The 19,606-nt window shown below is 39.4% G+C and overlaps 1 long non-coding RNA gene across 7 annotated transcripts in view; it reads left to right on the forward strand.

Moving 5' to 3' along the window:
* The window catches only part of LOC105746202 (uncharacterized), a 324,527-nt gene that overhangs the window by 63,812 nt on the left and 241,109 nt on the right, over positions 1-19,606 (forward strand). For all 7 annotated transcript variants that reach the window (XR_011649473.1, XR_011649474.1, XR_011649471.1 and 4 more), the window contains one exon: positions 15,274-15,481. This is a non-coding gene — a long non-coding RNA (uncharacterized lncRNA). The remainder of the gene's footprint in view (positions 1-15,273; positions 15,482-19,606) is intronic.

Below are 19,606 nucleotides of genomic sequence, written 5' to 3' on the forward strand. Positions count from 1 at the left end.
AGATGCTGCTGATAGATCAAGTAAGAAGAGGTCTTTATTTTTTTTTTTTTTTTTTTTTTTTTATTTTATTTTATTATTGACTTTGTAATAATATTACATTAAAAATATATATGTGAGGTCCCATTCATCCCCACCCCCCCTCCCTCTCCCCCCCCAACAACACTCGTTCCCATCATCATGACATATCCATCGGATTTGGTAAGTACATCTTTGGGCACCTCTGCACCTCATAGACAATGGTCCACATCATGGTCCATACTCGCCTCCATTCCATCCAGTGGACCCTGTGAGGATTTACAATGTCCGGTGATTACCTCTGAGGCACCATCCAGGGCAGCTCCATGACCCAAAGATGCCTCCACCTCTCATCTCTTCCTGCCTTTCCCCACGCCCATCTTCCACCATGTCCACTTTTCCCAATCCAATGCCACCTCTTCTTTGTGGACATTGGATTGGTAGTGTCCATTGCACCTCTATGTCAAGAGGAGGCTCAGATTCCACCTGGATGCTGGATGCAATCCTCCCATTTTCGGTTGTAATCACTCTAGGCTCCATGGTGTGGTGATTGTCCTTCTTCAACTCCATCTTAGCTGAGTGTGATAAGTCCAATAAATCAGATTGTAGGTGCTGGAGTCTGTTGAGGCTCAGGACCTGGTTATCACATTGTCGGTCCAGAGATTCAAATCCCCTAAATCTATCTTAAACCCCAACGTTAACTGCACCTCTATCACATTAGCATGAAAGCCTTATGAAGGGAGATCCCATCTGAGTCCAGATTCATCACACATAAACACCGTTTCCAAAGAGGGGCCATCTGCCCTGTTAGTCAATCCCATCGGCCATGACCATAACTCTCATGGGTCTCTTTAGCCTTCATAGGAGCCAATATCTGGGGGTTGTATCTGCTTTATCTGTCTCTCTGACTCTGCTCAGTTGTGCATGAGGGCAATCCTTCTGCCAGCCTCCAGACTCTTTTTTAGAAACTCGTAGCCATATAAACTCATTTCTCCTTTCCATTTCCCCCTTACTTTAGGTCAAACAGCATTTTAAAGACATGTTATTTTATGTAGACATGGATATTCTGCTGATCCGCATTGAATCTTCCATATAAGGTCCTTTTCCAGTTGCATCATCAGTTGGTATTTGATAGTGGTCCCTCGTTGCCAGGGAGGCTCATCCCCGGGTGTCATGTCCCACGCTGGAGGGAAGGCATTGCATTTACATGCTGAGTTTGGCTTCGAGACTGGCCACATTTGAGTAACATGAAGGCTGACAGGAGGAAATTCCCAGGCACAATGTTGCTCTATGCCTTGTTCTTATTTTAGGTTTATCAGCTCACAAACATAGTCATTAGCATCAGGGGCTCACTGTTGAACCCTCATTTCCTCCCGGTCCCCTCCGCTGTACCTGGGAGACTGTCGCTGTTCCCCTGGGGACCACGACAGAGCACCACTGGCCAGAAACCCAGTACTCCCCCTGCTGTGGTTTTTAATTGTTGCCGCTATGAGTATATCCAATCATTGCCATGCACCCTGGACATATGAAGAAGAGGTCTTTAAAGTCAGTCATTGCATTTGGAATACGAAAGTCATTCTTGAGTTTCCCCAAAGCAATTTTAGTGTAATTGTGGGATGAAAGTCTGACTGGAGTACTTTCAAGAGGGAATGGAAAAGAATAAGTGGAGATATAGTGAATATATAGACAATTCTTTAAAGACACTATTATAAAGAGGGGCAAAACAAAACAAAACAAAAAAATGAGGCAGCTGCTGGAGGGAGAAAGGTTCAGTTTCTAATATGGCGCAAGAGCGTGTCAAGAGCTGCTTTGTACACAGGGGATAGTTCATTCCCAAAGAAGGCCCCTCCAGAACGCTGAGGCTTTATCCTATGACTGTCCTATTGGGCCTTGCCAAAGGTCCCACACGGCATCCCTTTCTGTCACAGATACCTTCAGCACCAATGCACCTGTCAGGTCCTATGAGCCGAGGGCACTTTGCCTGGCAGCCTGCAGAGCCCTCCCTGGCTCTGGGATCCAGCACTGTGTCTCTTTCTTACCTTACAGGGGGGTATCCTGACATGCCTTAGACCACCGAATCTCTGAAAATGTCTCTAATGTGGGAGGCATTACTGTGTGCTTTCTCAAGGGAATCTGGTTCTGGATCTAAGAACTGGCTCAGATCTGGAAACGGTGGGTACATCAGCCTTCTGCTTGACAGCTCTTGACTTCTTCTTTCTAGTTTTACAAGTCATGCAATACCCTTACTGACTGCCCATCTACCTTTCTCCTGGGAACATGACGGTCTGTTAGATATCACCAAGATCTCTGTGGGTTTAGGCACTCTGGTTGTCACTCTGTCCTTGCAGCTTGTAATGGCATATGTCTGTCTTGCCTCTGAATGTTAAATGTCACCATGTAGCCTCCATTATTCTGGAATCCTATCATCCCCATTACATTAGGGAGCCGCTATCTGGCAGAATCATCTATTCTAACCCTGGCCTACACTGGACAGTCACCAATGAGCTTCTCAAAGATGTTGTTGAGAATATATTCCTTATTGCCTGCTGAAGAATATGTCCTCAGAGCCCTCCAAAGAAGCATTGGTTTCACATAATAAATTTATTCTAACATTCTGATCTCTCTGAGCATTCTGATCCTTTCCTCAATTTTCTGCCAAGGCAGTTCTAGCCTTTCCCCCTAGTTTACTGCAGGCCATCACCACGTCCAAGCCTCCAGAAGCCATTCATAAATGTATTAATGATAATCCTGAAATGGCTCCCAAGTCAATAACCCCTCTCTCTCCCTTGTATTCTGCTCCCCTCATCCCACTCCTATTTATCATACTCATCATCCCTCCCCCATGTGTCCTAGTTCATGCTGATTCATATTAGCCAAGTTTTGCAGCGCTTTCTGAGGATATGATGTTTTCTTTTGGATCAGGAATTATATTTTTCAACTTGAGCTACATTGAGACCTAACCCCAATTATTTTTCTGGAAGCAGTAAAGAGAGGTAGGGGCTGACCCTGAGAAGGGCAGCATCATTTTGCAAGGCATCCACCTTGGCATGGTCGTTGCATATTCTCCAAGCAGGTGAGGCTGCCCTCCACTAGTTAGGGATGGGATTGCCTCTGTTATCCCAGGAGGTTCAGGGAAATTTGGGGGAATTGGGGCCTTACCACCACCAGTAGGGCCCTTGTTACCATCTTTTTAGTGGGAATGATCCTGTTCCTGATACCATCCTAAATGCTTGCTTTCTAGGATCACTCTTGATATCAGATGTCTTAGCTTGGATTCCACAGTAAGCAGGGCCTAAAGAAAAATTTTAGATGCAATTGGTTTACTTAGGAGGTAATTCTGAGAACTAAAAGTGGGAGAATGGGGGGAGTGAAACTAAGAAGGAAAAGCCAATCAAAACTGCATTATCAGGAAGCAGATGTGGCTCAAGTGAAAGAACTTCTGCCTACCAAATGGGAGGACCTGGGTTCAACCCCTGGGTCCTCCTGGTGAAAAAGAAGAAGAGAAAGTGTGTCTGCACAGCGAGCCAGTGCCCACGTGAGTCACGCAGCAAGATGATGACGCAATAAAAGAGGGACAAGAGGAGAGTCAAGGTGAAGCACAGCAGAAACCAGTAACTAAGGAGGCACAATTGACAGGGAGCCTCTGTCCGTATCAGGGGTCTCCAGGATCGAATCCTGGTGAATCCTAGAGGAGAGAAAATGAGAAGAGAAGACAACAAAGACAGCAAAAACAGCAGGGCAGGAGGAGGGGAAGTGGGAAAAATAAATAAATAAACAAATCTTTTTAAAACAAAAAACAGCATTATCAGGGGAGTGGGTACAGCTCAGTGGCTGAGAGCCTGCTTCCCATATATGAGGTCCCAGGTTCAATCCCTGGTACTTCCTTAAAAAAAAAAACACAAAACAAACAAAAAAGATCTGCACTAGCAAAGTTGAAGGTATGGATAATGGGGCTTTGGACCTACCAAGCCTCCAAGAAGGTGGAGCATTGATTCCCTGGCTCCCATCTTCATTAGCTGGAGGTTGCCCCAGGTATTGTTTGCTTCCCAGCACTTCTAGATTGTGCCTTCCTACAGGGCTGGGGTGTTCTCATGCCTTCAGAAAAAGTCTTGTGTGGGACGCTTTTAATCATTTCCTGAACTTTATATAATGGCTGTGGCTGTAGCCAAGGAACACATGTAACAAAAGGCACCAAAATACCTTTTCCTTTATGTGAGTAATGTACAGTAATGAGAGAGGCTGCAGAAATGAGGATGAAATGCAAGGGAGGAGTTAACATGTTGGACCTTTGAACTAACCTGAGTAAGGAGGGAGGTAAAGATAAGGTGCTGGTAAGGAGCAGTGAAAAGGTAGTAATGTCGGGAAGCGGACTTGGCCCAGTGGTTAGGGCGTCCATTTACCACATGGGGGGTCCACGGTTCAAACCCCGGGCCTCCTTGACCCGTGTGGAGCTGGCCCATGCGCAGTGCTGATGTGCTCAAGGAGTGCCATGCCACACGGGGTGTCCCCGCATAGGGGAGCCCCACGCGCAAGGAGTACGCCCCGTAAGGAGAGTCGCCCAGCGCGAAAGAAAGTGCAGCCTGCCCAAGAATGGCGCCGAACACGCCGAGAGCTGACATAAGATGACGCACAAAAAGAAACACATTGCTGTGCCGCTGACAACAACAGAAGCAGACAAAGAAGAAGACGCAGCAAATAGACACAGAGAACAGACAACCAGGGCAGGGAGGGAGAGAAATAAATAAATAAATAAATCTTTAAAAAATAAAAGGTAGTAGTGTCAGTGGGTTGGAGTTAAAGAATTGCTGGAGTTGAAGTACTGGAGTGAGCCGGAATGACTGATAGTGAATAGAGTGGGGTGCTTCTTAAATGTAAGATTCTGGGGAACAACAATAATGGGGTATGGCAGTGGGAGTAGGTAGTTCAAGGCGGGTGGAGACAAAGATAATTGGAGGAGAGGAAGTCAGGGAACAGAAAGGCCAGGATATTGGAAGGATTCTCCACATAAATGTTGAAATACCCCTGGATAATGATTGGAGAGATTGTGTGTAGTCCACACAAAATATTTGCAGAATGAATTAATAAATGAACAAATATGCACAAATCATACCTGATGAATAGTTTATACAAATTGAATATTCTTATGAAATTGTATTGATATAGTATTTCTCTGGTTAAGACATTTATTTTCTTTATTGCCCAATACAAGGACAAGTAATGAGATTATAGATAGATTCCACATCAAGAGTTTATAATTTGATTGGATACAAGACAAGCATTTTCACATAGAAAGAGTTACAAATGGTAGATTGTTTTTAGGTCACCTACTGGAGTCTAATTAACTATTAGCATTATACTACTACCGATGCTGACACAACTTTCTACCTCATATATTTTTTTAATAACTTTATTGAAACATAATCAATATACAAAAGAAACAGCACATATTTAAAGTGCACGATTTGATGTTTTGATGAGAGATGATAGATGTAGATGTAGATATAGATATATAGATGTAGATATAAATAAAGATATAGATGCACACACACACAAACCCTCCCTGCAATCAAGATAATGGACATATCCATCACACCCAAGTGTTTCCTCATGCCATTTTGTGTTCCCTCCCTCCATTTTTTGTAAAGACTATGTTTCCTCCACTTAATTTCCTTTACACCTTTGTCAAAAATCAATTGACCATATATGTATAGGCCTATTTCTGGCCTTCCCTGCTCCACTGATCAGTAGCTAAGCAATGTTGCAGGATAAAAGATAAATATACACCAGTTTCATTTCATTTGCATCGTATCTACCTTGATACAAATACCACACCACCTTGCTTACTATAGCTTTATAATAGGTCTTGAAATTAGGTAGTGTAAACCATCCAACTATGTTCTTTTTAAAAGGCGTTTTGGCTCTTCTAGCTCCTTTGTCTTTCCACATAAATATTAGAATCAGCTTTTTTGACAAAATCAGTTTTGTCAAAAAAGTCTGCTGGGATATTAATTGGGATTACATTGAATCTATAGATTAATTGGGAGGAGGAGGAGGAGGAGGAGTTATCTATAGATTACTTGGAAGAGTAATCTTAACAACATCGAGACTTCCAATCTGTGAATACAATACATATCTCAATTTATTGAGTTCTTCTTTAATTTATCTAGCTGTGTTTTGCAGTTTTTAATGTGCAAGTTTTTCAAATCTTATGTCAGATTTTCCCTAATTATTTCATAATTTTTAATGCTTTTGCTAATGATATTTTGTTTTCAATTTCTAGTTGTTCATTGCTAGAGTATAGAAATATAATTGATGTATGTATTTGCATCCTGCAACACTGTTTAATTAACTTATTAGTCCTGCTATGTTTTTTGTAGATTTCATCAGATTTTTACATAGATGATAATGTCATCACTGAAAAAGGACAGGTTTTCTTCCTTTTCAATCTGAATGTCTTAAAAAATTTTTTTCCTCCCCTGAGTCAGGAGTCCTCCCCTGACTCCCTTATCTGTTTGCTTGTTGTTATTGCTCATTGTTTGTGCTCATTGTCTGTTCATTGCTTTTGCTCATTGTCTGCTCATTGCCTGTTTCGTTTTTCCTTTAGGAAGCACCAGGAACTGAACCCAGGACCTCCCATGTGGGAGGCAGGCACTCAATTGCTTTAGTCACATCCGCTCCTTCTGAATGTTTTTTGTTTCTTCCATCCCCCTCTTCTGTTTTTCCCTCATTGCAAAGGGTGGAAACTCCAGTATAATGCTGAACAGAAAAAATTAAACATCCTTAACATGTTTCTGATCTTAGGAGGCGAATAATCTGTCTTTCACCATTAAGTATGATGTTTTCTTTAGATTTTTTGTAGATGCTCTTTATCAGGTTTAGGAAGTTTCTTTCTAATTTTCTGAGTTTTTGTTTGTTTTTAATCAGAAGGCTAAATTTTTTTTTGGGTGGGTGTTGGAGGTTTTTAAAAATTTTTAAATCAGAAATAAATGTTGGATTTTGTCTAATGCATTTTATGGATCTATTCAGTTGGTCATGTGTTTTTCCTTTCATTGTCTGTTAATATGGTGAATTAAATTGATTGCTTTTTGAATGTTAAACCTATCTTGCATTCCTTTGATAAATCCCACTTGGTCATGCTATATCATCTTTTATTGTATAATGTTAGGTTTGATTCCTAAAATTTCGTTAGTAATTTTTTGCATCCATGCTCTTGAGAGGTATTACATCTCAGCTTTTTAGAACACAGGATTTGAGATTGAATGGGGTGTTTATATGTATATTTAAATTTAATAATGTGGATAGGGTTTCAACTTTTTAATTTCATCAACAAGTTATTAAAAACAAAAAACCATAAGCAACTATTATGCTTATCATATCATAAAGGAAAAGACATTTTACCATCAAAAGTAGGAAGGACATAATATTAGAATAAGGACAGTTTTTCCTAGGAGCAGTTGCTAGGAACTTACACTAAAATGTGAAACTAGTAATTAAAATCATTTTATAATGCTGAAAAAATTATTTTACAGCATCTTATTATATGTGATTTTTTTTTTTAGCAAGTTTATCAATTTGGGAATCTCTAAACTACCACGTCATGAAGAGCTGAAATTTCCAACTTGTACAGATCCATTTTGGTCACAGTCACTGTAAGAATCTAGATTCATCTAGCTCTGGAGATGAAAATGGAAGCAACATTCAATGTTATCATCAGTCAACTGATGGAATATTTTTGATTAATTAAGAAAAAAAAAGAAATGTGTTCTCAGGCTCCAGACAACTCCCTGCAAGGTTGGGGAGAAATTTTTTAGTGATAAAGTATGGTTCAGTTCAGAGAGAACTGTGGAAAGGATGTTCAGTTCACTCTACTTGGTGTGTTTTCACAGGTGACTGTGCAGTTCCAGAACTTTGATTCCTGCAAGCAGAACTTCATCATTCATCTTTCATTGTCTGCTCATTAATTCAGCTTTTATTGAGAGCCTCTGATGCTAGTTTTACTTTGGGTTCAAAATGAGTAAAATCTTATCTTTATTCTTGAGAAATTCAGTGTAGCGGACAGTGGGCAAAAATGCAATCAACTATTATCATATACATTTTATAATAGAGAAATGTACATGGTGCCCTGAGAGTTCTGATGAAATAAAAAACACTCTCACTTGTGTGTGCATATGTGTGTTTAAAGGAGGACTTATATAATGCCTTCTCTAGTTTCTTGTCCTGTCAAACTTCCATTCCTTGTATCTATAGCCACTTGACCGCAATCACTGGTCAGGGATAATTTGGGACAATCCTAATTTGGTAGCTCAGAGGACTTCCAAGTCAACCTTCCTTTCTATCTGCAGCATCTGTACGGGTTTTTAATTCTGTTTTTGTGACCTGTCTCCTCTTTGTATCATAGTTCCGGCATACTAAATATAGTTTCTGCTTTTATGCCTGTTGAATTTGGATCCAATACTCAGAATAATGCCTCTTATCTCAAAGGCTCCCAGATGATCAAGCACCTCTAAAATACTTGGTCCTAAAGCTATTCAAAGTCTCCCAGAAGAAAAGAAAAGGAACTATGGGATTGCCTTGTATTTTATAATTCCTTCACTTCTTCTATTAAAGATCTTGCCCCACTCCCCTTGATGCCTGAGGCTTGTAAGGCACTTAGATCTGTCTCCAGGGTGTGTAAGGATATGTAGTACTAGTGAATATAAACATAGAAGTGAATCCTTAGATTGTAAGGAATGTGCTTATGAATGACTATAAACACGTATTTATTCATGCTTAGTATAATAGATATCCCAAACAGTTTTCCAAAGTGGTTCCTCCAATTTATATTTCTGCCAGCAATATAAGTTTTAATTATCCTCCTCTATTCCTCTACACTTGGTTTTGTCAATCTTTTGAATTTTATCTATTCCTTTGAGTATGTAGTAGAATCTCATTGTGCTATTAAATTTTTTTTTAGGAGGTACCAGAGATTGAACCCAGGACCTTGTACATGGGAAGCAGGTGCTCAACCACTGAGCAGCACCTACTCCCCAGTGAGAGTTGTTTTTTTCGTTTATTTGTTTTTAGGAGGTATCAGGGATTGAACTGGGACCTCATACATGGGAAGCAGGTACTCAACCACTTGAATTATATCCACTCCCCTAATTGTGGTATTAATTTTATCTGTATTAATGAGTTAGAGTGCTTATCATTTCACCAATAAATATACTATTTACCATATATATATTTTTTGAAGATACCCTCATTCAGATTGAGGAAGTTCAATCCTACACATTTTCCTTTTAGCACAGTTTTAGCTGCACCAAATAAATTTTGATTTGTCATATTTTCTTTATTATTCTGTTCAAAATATTTCCTAACTTCCATTGTGATTTTTTTCTTTGATGCGATGGGTTAATTTGGAAATATATTTAAAAATTTTCAAGCATATAGCAATTTTCTGAATATCTTTTTTAAAAAAATTGTTTTCTAGCTTAATTATACTTCTGGTTGGGTAACATAATCTGTATGATTTCAGTCCTTAGATATTTGTTGAGACTTGCTTAAGACCCAAACTTTTGTAATTTTCATGCTTGAAATAAATGTGTATTGTGTAGGTGTTGGGTGCAGTGTCCTATACAGGTCAATTAGGTCAATTTTATACAAGTATATTTCTGTAAATAAGAACCGATTTTGTCTGGTTGTTCTATCAGATCACTAAAAATTCTCATATCTAGTTTACCTTTTAGTTATGCTAATTTCTGGTTAATGAAATTGGGGTCTCTGCTATTAGTTTCATACAAATTTAAAATTGTTATATCTTCCTAAAATTAATTTAATTGATTATCATCATGAGGTGACTCTTTTTATCTAGTGTATTTGTCTGATATTGTTATAATTATGCCAACTTGTTTTGATTGCTATTTGAATAGTATATCTTTTCCATAATGTTATTTTCAATCCTTGAGAATGCTTATGTTTTAGATTTATCTTTTGAAAATAGCACATGTATTTCAAAGTAATTTAATATGACAATCTTTGCCTTTTAATCAGGATATTTGAACATTTACAGTAATCTAATTCCTGACATTTTATGGACTGAAATTTACCATCTTAGCTTTTAAATTTGTACTGCTTATTCTACATCCCCCCCCCCCATTTCTTGCTTTCTTTTGCATTGATTGAGGATTTTAAAAATTGTTTCAATCCTATAATTATTTGTAGTGGTTACACGACATTTTAAATATATCTACTTATCAAAACTACAATATTAATTGTTTTTTTTTCCCTCTTTCCAGACTGGGCATGGACCTTAAAACATGATAACTTCATTTATTTCCCTCCTTTCCTAATGCTATTGTTGTGTATTATAATCCTCTATATAATTCTCCACAAGACATTATTTTTATTGTTTCATATAGTCAATATTCATTTATATTTATCATTCTTGCATTTCTGACCTGCCATCTGGGATAATTTTATTTTGCCTGAAAGATACTCCTTAATATAAACAAATAAACAAAGATGAGTTATATTTATATATATTTATAATTATAAATAAATAATAACAAATCCATATTTGAGTTTGGGTCTGCTGGGGATAAATTCTCCCTGTTTTGGTTTGGCTGAACATACTTCCTTTCTCTTTCATTCTTGACATGTATTTTCGCTGGGAATAGCATTCAGGGTTGGCAGTTATTTTCTTGCAGTACTTTGAAGCTATTATTCAATTGTCCTTTGGCTTCCAGTGTTGCTTCTATGAAACAAGCTGTCAGTCTAATTATTGCTTCTTTGATGACAATCCATCTTTTTTTATCTGGACACTTTAAAGATATTTTCTTCATTTTTGATTTTTAGCACATTTACTACAAAGTGCCCAGGTGTGGTTTTCTTTATTAACCAGTTTGGGGTTTCTAAGATTTCCTGAGTCTGTCAATTGATGTATTTAATTAGTTTTGGGAAAGTTCATGTATTTCTGTTCCATTATTTTTCTCCTCAACCTCTGGGACTTCAATTAAACTGATATTAAATCTTTCCATGGGTATTTTATCAAAGTAATGGTGTGAGAAATAAATAAGTAAAAAAAATTTAGAGTAAGCATTTTTAAACCTTTATAGCAAGCAGTGTAATTTTATGATTATTGAATACAATAAAAATTTGGGCTTATATTTGGCATGTCCTTTTATTATTTCATTGTTCTAGTTATTCATTTAAATTTCACATTACCAAAGTATCTGTACCTTATTGGATATTAAAAAAAAAAAGAAAACTAGCAAAATGGGTACTTCACCAGAGTTAATTTGGGAAGTGCTTTTTTGTATCTCATGTTCTCTTCTGATTTTTCCTTCACTTTTATCTCCATGCTTCATTCTGGATATTTTCTTCCAACTCATAAATCCTCTCTTCAGCTATGTTATAAATCCATTGTAAAATCCATTCATTGTGTCTTAATTTTGTTATTATTATTTTTGAGTTCTAGCATTTTCATTGGTGCTTTTTAAGAAATAGTTTTCATTTCTCTGCCCAAACTCTCAACTTGATTTTCACCTCTTTAACAAATTATGTAGAGAATAAGTTCTTTTAAAGTCAGTACCTATAAACTCCCCTGTCTGAGCCTTGTGGATATATTTTTTTGACTTTCTTGTTTCCTTGTCTGTTCTTCTAATTGTATTTAGATACTTGTATTTTAAAAATTGTTTGGAGAAATAACTAAAGTACTAAGATGATTTCATCATTCTCCAGAGTTAATTTATATTTACTTCCTCCAAGTACCTGGGGCACTAGCATTTTGGGATCCCTTTAATCCAATTTCAGGTCTTATGAAACTGAGTTTCTTGGGCCTTATTTTGGTTCTATTGTTCCTAGGGTAGTCTTCTTAAGTGGCCCATCCAGAAGCAAAGATAGTCACCAGGGCTGCCTCCGTATGGCGGTGCTGGGCACCAAATCTGATCTTAGCTCTGTGAGACACTTTTTTTTTTATTATAAGGGATTTCCATATACCCTACCCCCCCCCTCACATTTCCCCCACTAATGACACCTTTTTTTTTTAAAGATTAAAAAAAAAAATGTATTCCCCCCCTTGTTGTTTGCACTTGCTATTTGCTCTCTGTGTCCATTTGCTGTGTGTTCTTTCTGTGTCTGCTTGTCTTTTCTTCTCATCTTTCTCTTTAGGAGGCACCAGGAACCAATCCCAGGACCTCTGGTATGGGAGAGAGGCACTCACTTGCTTGAGCTACCTCATCTCCCTGGCCTGCTGTGTCTCTCCCTGTCTCTTCTCTGCGTCTCCCTTTGTTGGGTCATATTGCTGTGTCAGCTCTCCATGGCACGGGTCGCCAGCTCTCAGCAGCGTGGGCCAGCTCACCTTCACCAGGAAGCCCCGGGAATTGACCCGGGGTCTCCCATATGGTAGACTGGGGCCCAATCGCTTGAGCCACATCTGCTTCCTGACATCTTTAATTAGTGTGGTACATTTGTTATGATTGATGAACAAATGTTGAAGCATTGCTACTAAACATGGTCTATAGTTTACATTATGGGTTATTACTTTGTGCTGTACAATTTTGTAGGTTTTGACAAAACGTATAATGGCCTGTGTCCCTCATTGCAATATTATGAAGAATATTTCCAGTGTCCCCAAAATGCCCCATAGTATACATATTCTTCCCTCTCCCTCCCTTCAGAACCTCCGGTGACCACTATCTTTATATCAATGTTACAAGTTCTTCCATTACTAGAATCATAAAGTCTCCTTTGGTCCATATGTTTGTTCATTCCTCAATCTTGATGATTTTGGAGATGGTGATGCCTACTATTCTTCCAGTTGAGAGGGGACCTCTATCCCATGGGGCAGATGAATGGACCTGTCCTGCTTGCAGTTGTAGATACTCTCCGTTTTTTGGGATGAGCATTGTCCATCATCATCCTTTTGTTAGTTGTCCTGGATAATTCCAATGCATTGGAGAGTAAGTGTTGATTGCAACTCTGCTGAGAGTCAAGGCTCAACCAGCATAGGAACAGACTGAAGATTTATGTCTCTGGGACATGTGAGATACTTTTTATGGTCTGGCTGTTCAGCCTCTTGGCCTTTCAATCCCTGTCTTAGAAACTGGCTTATCCCACAAGGGAAAAAGCTGCCTCAAGGCCAGACTCAACTCCTTTGGTCTCTGTTCTTCCTCAGAACCTAGTATATATTTTTTTCATTACCTTAATATCGCTCTGGTACTTTCAAGGATAATTAATGTTTTGTTTGCTAATTGTTCTCATTGGGAGGGCTGGTCTGAATTACCTAGTTCTCCAATACCAGAGGATGAATCGCATGTAATCTGGGTTTAACCAAACATCTCCCTAAATGGATTAGTAATTAAAAAAGATTTTCTATAGAGAGACTTAGTTTGGGGATTTTCCTAATAATATCAACTCAACTGAACAACAGGACATTTTTTCCAACTCCCAGTAACTATTTCTTCAGTCATGTTTCCAGGTAAAACCATAAATAAAATAATTTGGCCAAAATTTTTTGAAATTTTCCAGCTAATTATGACCTCTAAAACAACAGGTGAGGATGTTACTACATTAATTATTATGAGGAGAACATTTTGAAAATGGGTATTTGGAGAATCTCCAATAGTTAAGTGATTCTACTGTCAAAAATATAATAAAAATGCTCCTTTAAAAACTTTCATATCCACATACTTCACATGTAAACATTATTTTTAACCTTTTAAAAACTGTAAACAGTTTTAGTTGCCTTTGATCCATATCACCTTAGTTTGTTTAAACAACTAATTGACATAAGGGAAAAGAGAAATTTAATAGCCAACTTTTATTAAAAACTTTGCCTAATTGCTGGATGGTGTTAAAAAACCAGTATCATAATTTAGTAAGAACAACCAATAAAGCCTTTCTCTTATTTGGATCTAGATTTTTTTTTTCTTCTATCTGGTTGCATCATTGTCTTTTTTGGTGTGTCGCATCACCACGCAGCCAGTGCTCTCCGTGCAGGTCTGGGACATCTTTTTTCTGTCTTTTCCTGGAGGTCCTGGGGATCAAACCCGTGTCCTCCATATGGTAAATGGGAGCTCAATTGCTTGGCCCATAGCCATTTCCCTGGATCTAGATATTTTTGAGAGATATCTTTTCCACATCTGATAGCCATTAAAACCAAATACTGAAATATCAATTTAGAACCCAAACTTGTAATCACAAAGAATTAAAAAATAATGAAGCAAATTCAATCACATAGCTCTCATCAAAACATTATTAATAATAATTTCCAAGATGAGGGCAAAATGATTTTAATAACTTTATAGAAATTAAAATAGTTTCTATTTCTACTTTTTTCTATTTTTCCAAATATTATTAGGTAACCAGTATATTTGTATTGTTGAATATATAAATATGTGTATATATATATATATATAGACATACGTATAATGTAAAACTCAATAAAATATCCATATTTTGAGAGTGACTGCTTAAATTTTTTTTATAGATTAGTTTACAAAGTTTGGAGACCTTATTAAGATTACCTCTTAAAAGGTGCCTTCTCAGCTTTACCACTTTGGATAAGTAAGTCTCTCCATCTCACCCCCTCCCTCCCTCTCATCCTTTTTTTTTTTTTTTTTTAAATCACTGCTTGCTATTTATTGAGTTGCTAGTATTTCTCACAAATTGTAATTATATACTTACTTGTTTGTCTACCTATTTACTAGAATTTTAGCTGCTGGAGAGTAAGGATAATGTTTGTTTTATTTACCAAAAGCACCTAGAGCCCAGGACAGGAAGTGAAATGATTAAACCTTTGCTAAAGGAATAATTAGAGATTCTATGCTTCCAAGTCAGATAGAGTTGGTGTAGTGCCTGGCCTCCAAGATCCCCAGTGATCCCCACCTCCTAATATTCATACCCTTGTGTAGTTCCCTTCCACTCTGTACCAGGATTGGGCTCAGTGACCCACAGAATACCCCAAAGGTGATGGTAAGTTGCCTCTTAGATCAGGTTATAAAGGACATTGCCTCTTCCATTTTTTTTTTTTAATTTTTTTATTTTTTATTGACTTTGTAATAATATTACATTAAAAATATATATGTGAGGTCCCATTCAACCCCACCCCCCCACCCCCCTTCTCCCCCCCCCCAACAACACTCGTTCCCATCATCATGACACATCCATTGGATTTGGTAAGTACATCTTTGGGCACCTCTGCACCTCATATACATTGGTTCACATCATATTGCCTCTTCCATTTTGATTGTTCTCTTTCTCTCATGTCTCTTGCTCTAGAGGAAGTCAGTTGTCATGCAGTGAGCAGCTCCATGGAGAAGATCATTTGGCCAGGACCTGAAGCCTCCTGCTAGTAGCCACACCAATAGGCTTTGGAGTGGACCTTCCTGTCCTTCAGATGACTGTGGCTTGACAGCCACCTCATGAGAGACTCTGAGATAGAACCACAAAGATACCCCCTCCTGGATCCCTGACTCCCAGAAACTATGTGAGATAACCAGTATTTGTTGTTTTAAGGGACTAAGTTTGGGGTCATTTGTTACTCAGCAATTCTTAGATGACTAAAACATTTGGGTTTGAATTTCAACATTGTCCTTTACTAGTCATGTGTCCTTGGGCATACGACTTTACCTCTTGGGTCTTTTTTCTCTCCATATTCTAATAAGAATATGGAGAGAAAAAAGTAATAGAGGAACATTCTTGTTATTTGTGTTATTAACGACAATCATAATCCACCACCAAATCACAGCGCTATACAGTCCCTAGATTATTCTCTAGCTTTCTTTCAATTACATTAACCTCCTTACACTACCCCTTTCAGATGCAATCACATTTATAAATCAACAATGTTGGTTATACTCACTATAATGTGCTCTCTACTTCAACTTGGTAATAATATCTACTTACAGTGTTGTTGAAGCATGGTCTCTGATATACTGATACATATTAAGTTCTTAATAAGTAACTACATTTATTTTATTATATGTATTAAGAGGTAAAGTGAATGCTTAAGGACAAAAAAAAAACTATAGAACAACTCTAAAAACTAAGCACAAAATGTCATAAAGAATAGCCACTTGAGGGCATTAGGTATGGGTCAAATCTGCTTTCTTATACCCTAACAGCATTGTTGTTTTCTAAAACATGTAATGAAGATCATGAGTTGTCCAGAAAAGGTCAGTCACGTTCTGTGTGCTGTTTTTATTTCATTCTTTTAGATGGAAACTACACTAAAATTTATAAGACACACTTCTTTGTCTTCTTTAACAATGTATTTGCACTTCAGCAGTTTTCACTAATCTAGAAAGTCTTTTTCTCTAACAGCGATTCTCAAACTTTACCATGCATTAGAACCACCTGGAGAGCTTTTTTAAAAAAGATTTATTTATTTATTTATTTATTTATTTATTTATTTATTTATTTCCCCCCTCCTCCACCCTCCTGTTTTTGCTGCCTGTGTCCATTTGCTGTGTGATCTTCTTTATCTTTTTGTCTTCTCTTCTCATCTTTCTCCTCTAGGATTCAGAGGGATTCGATCCCGGGCACCTCTGATGTGGAGAAAGGCTCCCTGTCAATTGTACCACCTCAGTTCCTGGTCTTGCTGTGCTTCGCTTTGACTCTCCCCTTGTCTCTCTTTCTTTGCATCATCATCTTGCTGTGTGACTCACTTGCCCAGGCACAGGATCACCGCACAGGCACTGGCTCACCATGCGGGCACTTGTGCGAGCACTTGGCTCACCGTGTGGGCAGGCGCTGGATCACTGTGCAGGCACACTTTCTCTTCTTTTTCACCAGGACGTCCCAGGGAGTGAACCTGGGTCCTCTCCTATGGTAGGCGGAGGCCCTATCACCTGAGCCACATCCACTTCCTTGGAGAGCTTATTAAACACAAATTGCCTGGCTCCATCCCTGGAGATTTTGAATCAGTAGATCCATGGTAGGGCCCAACACTTTGCATTTTTCTTTTTTTAGGGACTGGGGCCTGCTAATGAACACCAGACTCCCAAATCAGCTCCCTTGAGTTGGTTTTCTCATTTGTTTGCTGTTTGTTTTTAGGAGGCACCGGGGACCTAACCCAGGACCTCCCATGTGGGAAGTAGGTGCTCAGCCACTTGAGCCATATGCGCTCCCTGACACTTGGCAGTTTTAACAAATTCCCAGGGTGCTGCTGCCTCCACTGCTCTGGGGACCACACTTGGAGGACCACTGCTTTTGGAATACCTTGGACTCTGAATCAATGAAATATAACAGTGCTAAAAATCTAGGAGTAGTAATGTTTAGGCAAGGTACGGAGTGAAATGAAATCTAAATTCCTTACTATGATATACAAGGCCTTGCAGGATGTAGCTCCTGTCATTCTCAACCTTTTTCTCAATCTGTGCTTCTTATATTTACATTGGCCTTCTGTACCTCCGAGACACCAAGCCCATTTCACCTCAAAGCTGTACTCTGTTTGTTCCCTTTGCCTGGGGCTCTTTTCTCCCACAGTCTCTAGGCCCTGTTCCAAATGTCACCTTCTCTGTGTAGAGAAGCTTTCTCTACCATACCTCCCACTCTGCTAATTTATTCTCTTCATATCAATTATCATGATCTGAAATGACCTTTTCACTTGCTTTTTTATTTGCTTGTTGGAAAATTCCAATGGAGCAGACACCTTGTGTCTTGGGTTCTTTGCTATCTCTGGTGCCTGGACAGGGCCTGGCCTTCTTAGGTGATCAGTCAGTAGCCCTTGGTTAAGTAACGGGGTGTCTGGCATGGGGCTCTTACTTTACACCCTAGATTCTGAGGGCAAGTGAAGAACCCCGAAAAAGGAACATGGTGGCTGGGACGTATTGTCCCACCCCTCTCTGCCGTCCTGTAACTGTCAGGTTCTGTGCAGCTTGTAGTGCAAAGGAGAGGGGTTTGCACCATGAACTTATCTCCCTCTTGCCTGCCCCTTGTGGAATCTCTACTCCCTTGGTTGCCTCTTAACCAGACAACATGGTAACTTGGGCAATACTTTTTACACTCAGGGATTCCAGAGTGTTGCTAAATGGGCTACTTTTTCATGTGTTTGGAACATTCTTCTTTGTGTAAGTGCTTCTTTTCAGGCTGGTTAGCATTTTTCAAGTTGTCCTCAGCTACAGTGAGGGAAGGAGAGCTTCTTCCCGACCATTTCTGGGCACCGGGTGGGCTCTGACTGTAGTTGTTGGCCCCCCAGGCATCCCTGGCTCTTTGGGATCCCAGGAGGGGCATGGACCTGATCTATCCCTGGGTGAGGACATGAAAATGAACTAACAGGCAAACCTGCTTACTCAGATATTTTGCAATTGTATCAATTTTCCTTGTTTTCCTCCCAAAGAGTTTGCTCATTGAAAAATGGGTACCTGTGCCAGTACTGGCTGTGAATGAGGCACAGACATTCTCTCTGCAGACAATTGCTGGTGGTCTAATCTGACTCACCCTCACCCTCTCACCTCTCCGTGGCTCAGCTCCTGGCACCTGGTCTTGGGAGGTTGGTATTCTTGAAGTAATCTCAGCTGCTGCCATGAGCCATGGGCAGAAACAACAGGCTTTTCTCTCGGGAATTCCAGAGTAGCCTCATGGCCCAGCCACTGGCTTTTAGAATGTCCCAAATAAGGAGATTTGAGGGTCCCCTTGATTAGAGATGCTCTTGGCCTCCCCACCCCCACAGCACTGAGGTTGAAAATGTTTGCATAGATACATTTTATATTTTGTCTGTCCTTTAGATAAGCATGTAGAACATTCCAACTATGCTACCTTCTTTCATTTCTGCCCTTATCCATGTTAAAGCCAGAGGAGACACTGGTATTTGATTAGTGACTTTGGCATTGCTTGCACACCTTGTTGTGTTAGGAGCAAAGTGAAGATAGATTTGACAAGAAGCAGAGGTTGTGGGTGGGGAGGCTTTGGCAGCTGCCCTGGGATTTTGGGGGGTTTTGTTAGGACAGCTCATCCTCCCCTAGAGCTTTCCTATGCTCCGTGGGAGTTCACTTCAACAATTTCTGAGGCACCTTCTTCATACCAAGCACTATTTCTAATCAGGTGCTGGGGATACCAGGACTAAAATAATTCTGTCCTTGCCTGTTGGGAGAGGGACACATGGTGGTGGGTTCAAGAGAGTCACAAATTCTTCTTATTCTTCCCTAGAATTTCGACTGGCCCTGTCACTCGCTTTGGCCAATAGAATGTGGTGGGAGCAATGTCGTGGAACTTATGAGGCTGGGTCTTAGAGAGATCTGCAGCTTCTATGCCTCTTAGAATGCTAGTTCTTAGAGCCAGTCATGTAAGGAGCCTGACTACCCTGAGACCCCCGTACTGTGAGGAAGCCCAAGTTAACCTCCACTTGGAGCTAGAGTGTGAGAGCAGTACTGAGCACCACACATGTGATTGAAACATTCATGGATCTTTTATTCAGCCCAGCCACTAGCTGAATGCATTTGAGTGAAAGAGCTCAGCTGATGCCATGTGGAACAGAACTGCCCAGCCATGCCTTGCTTAAATTCATGATCCATAGACTTGTAAGCAAATAAAATAGCTGTTGTTTAAACCCACTTCATGTTGGGGCAGGTTGTTACACAGCTATAGGTCATTGAAACATACATATCTTTTC

This window comes from Dasypus novemcinctus, chromosome 1 (genome assembly GCF_030445035.2).
Source record: "Dasypus novemcinctus isolate mDasNov1 chromosome 1, mDasNov1.1.hap2, whole genome shotgun sequence".
NCBI classification, from domain to species: Eukaryota; Metazoa; Chordata; class Mammalia; order Cingulata; family Dasypodidae; genus Dasypus; species Dasypus novemcinctus.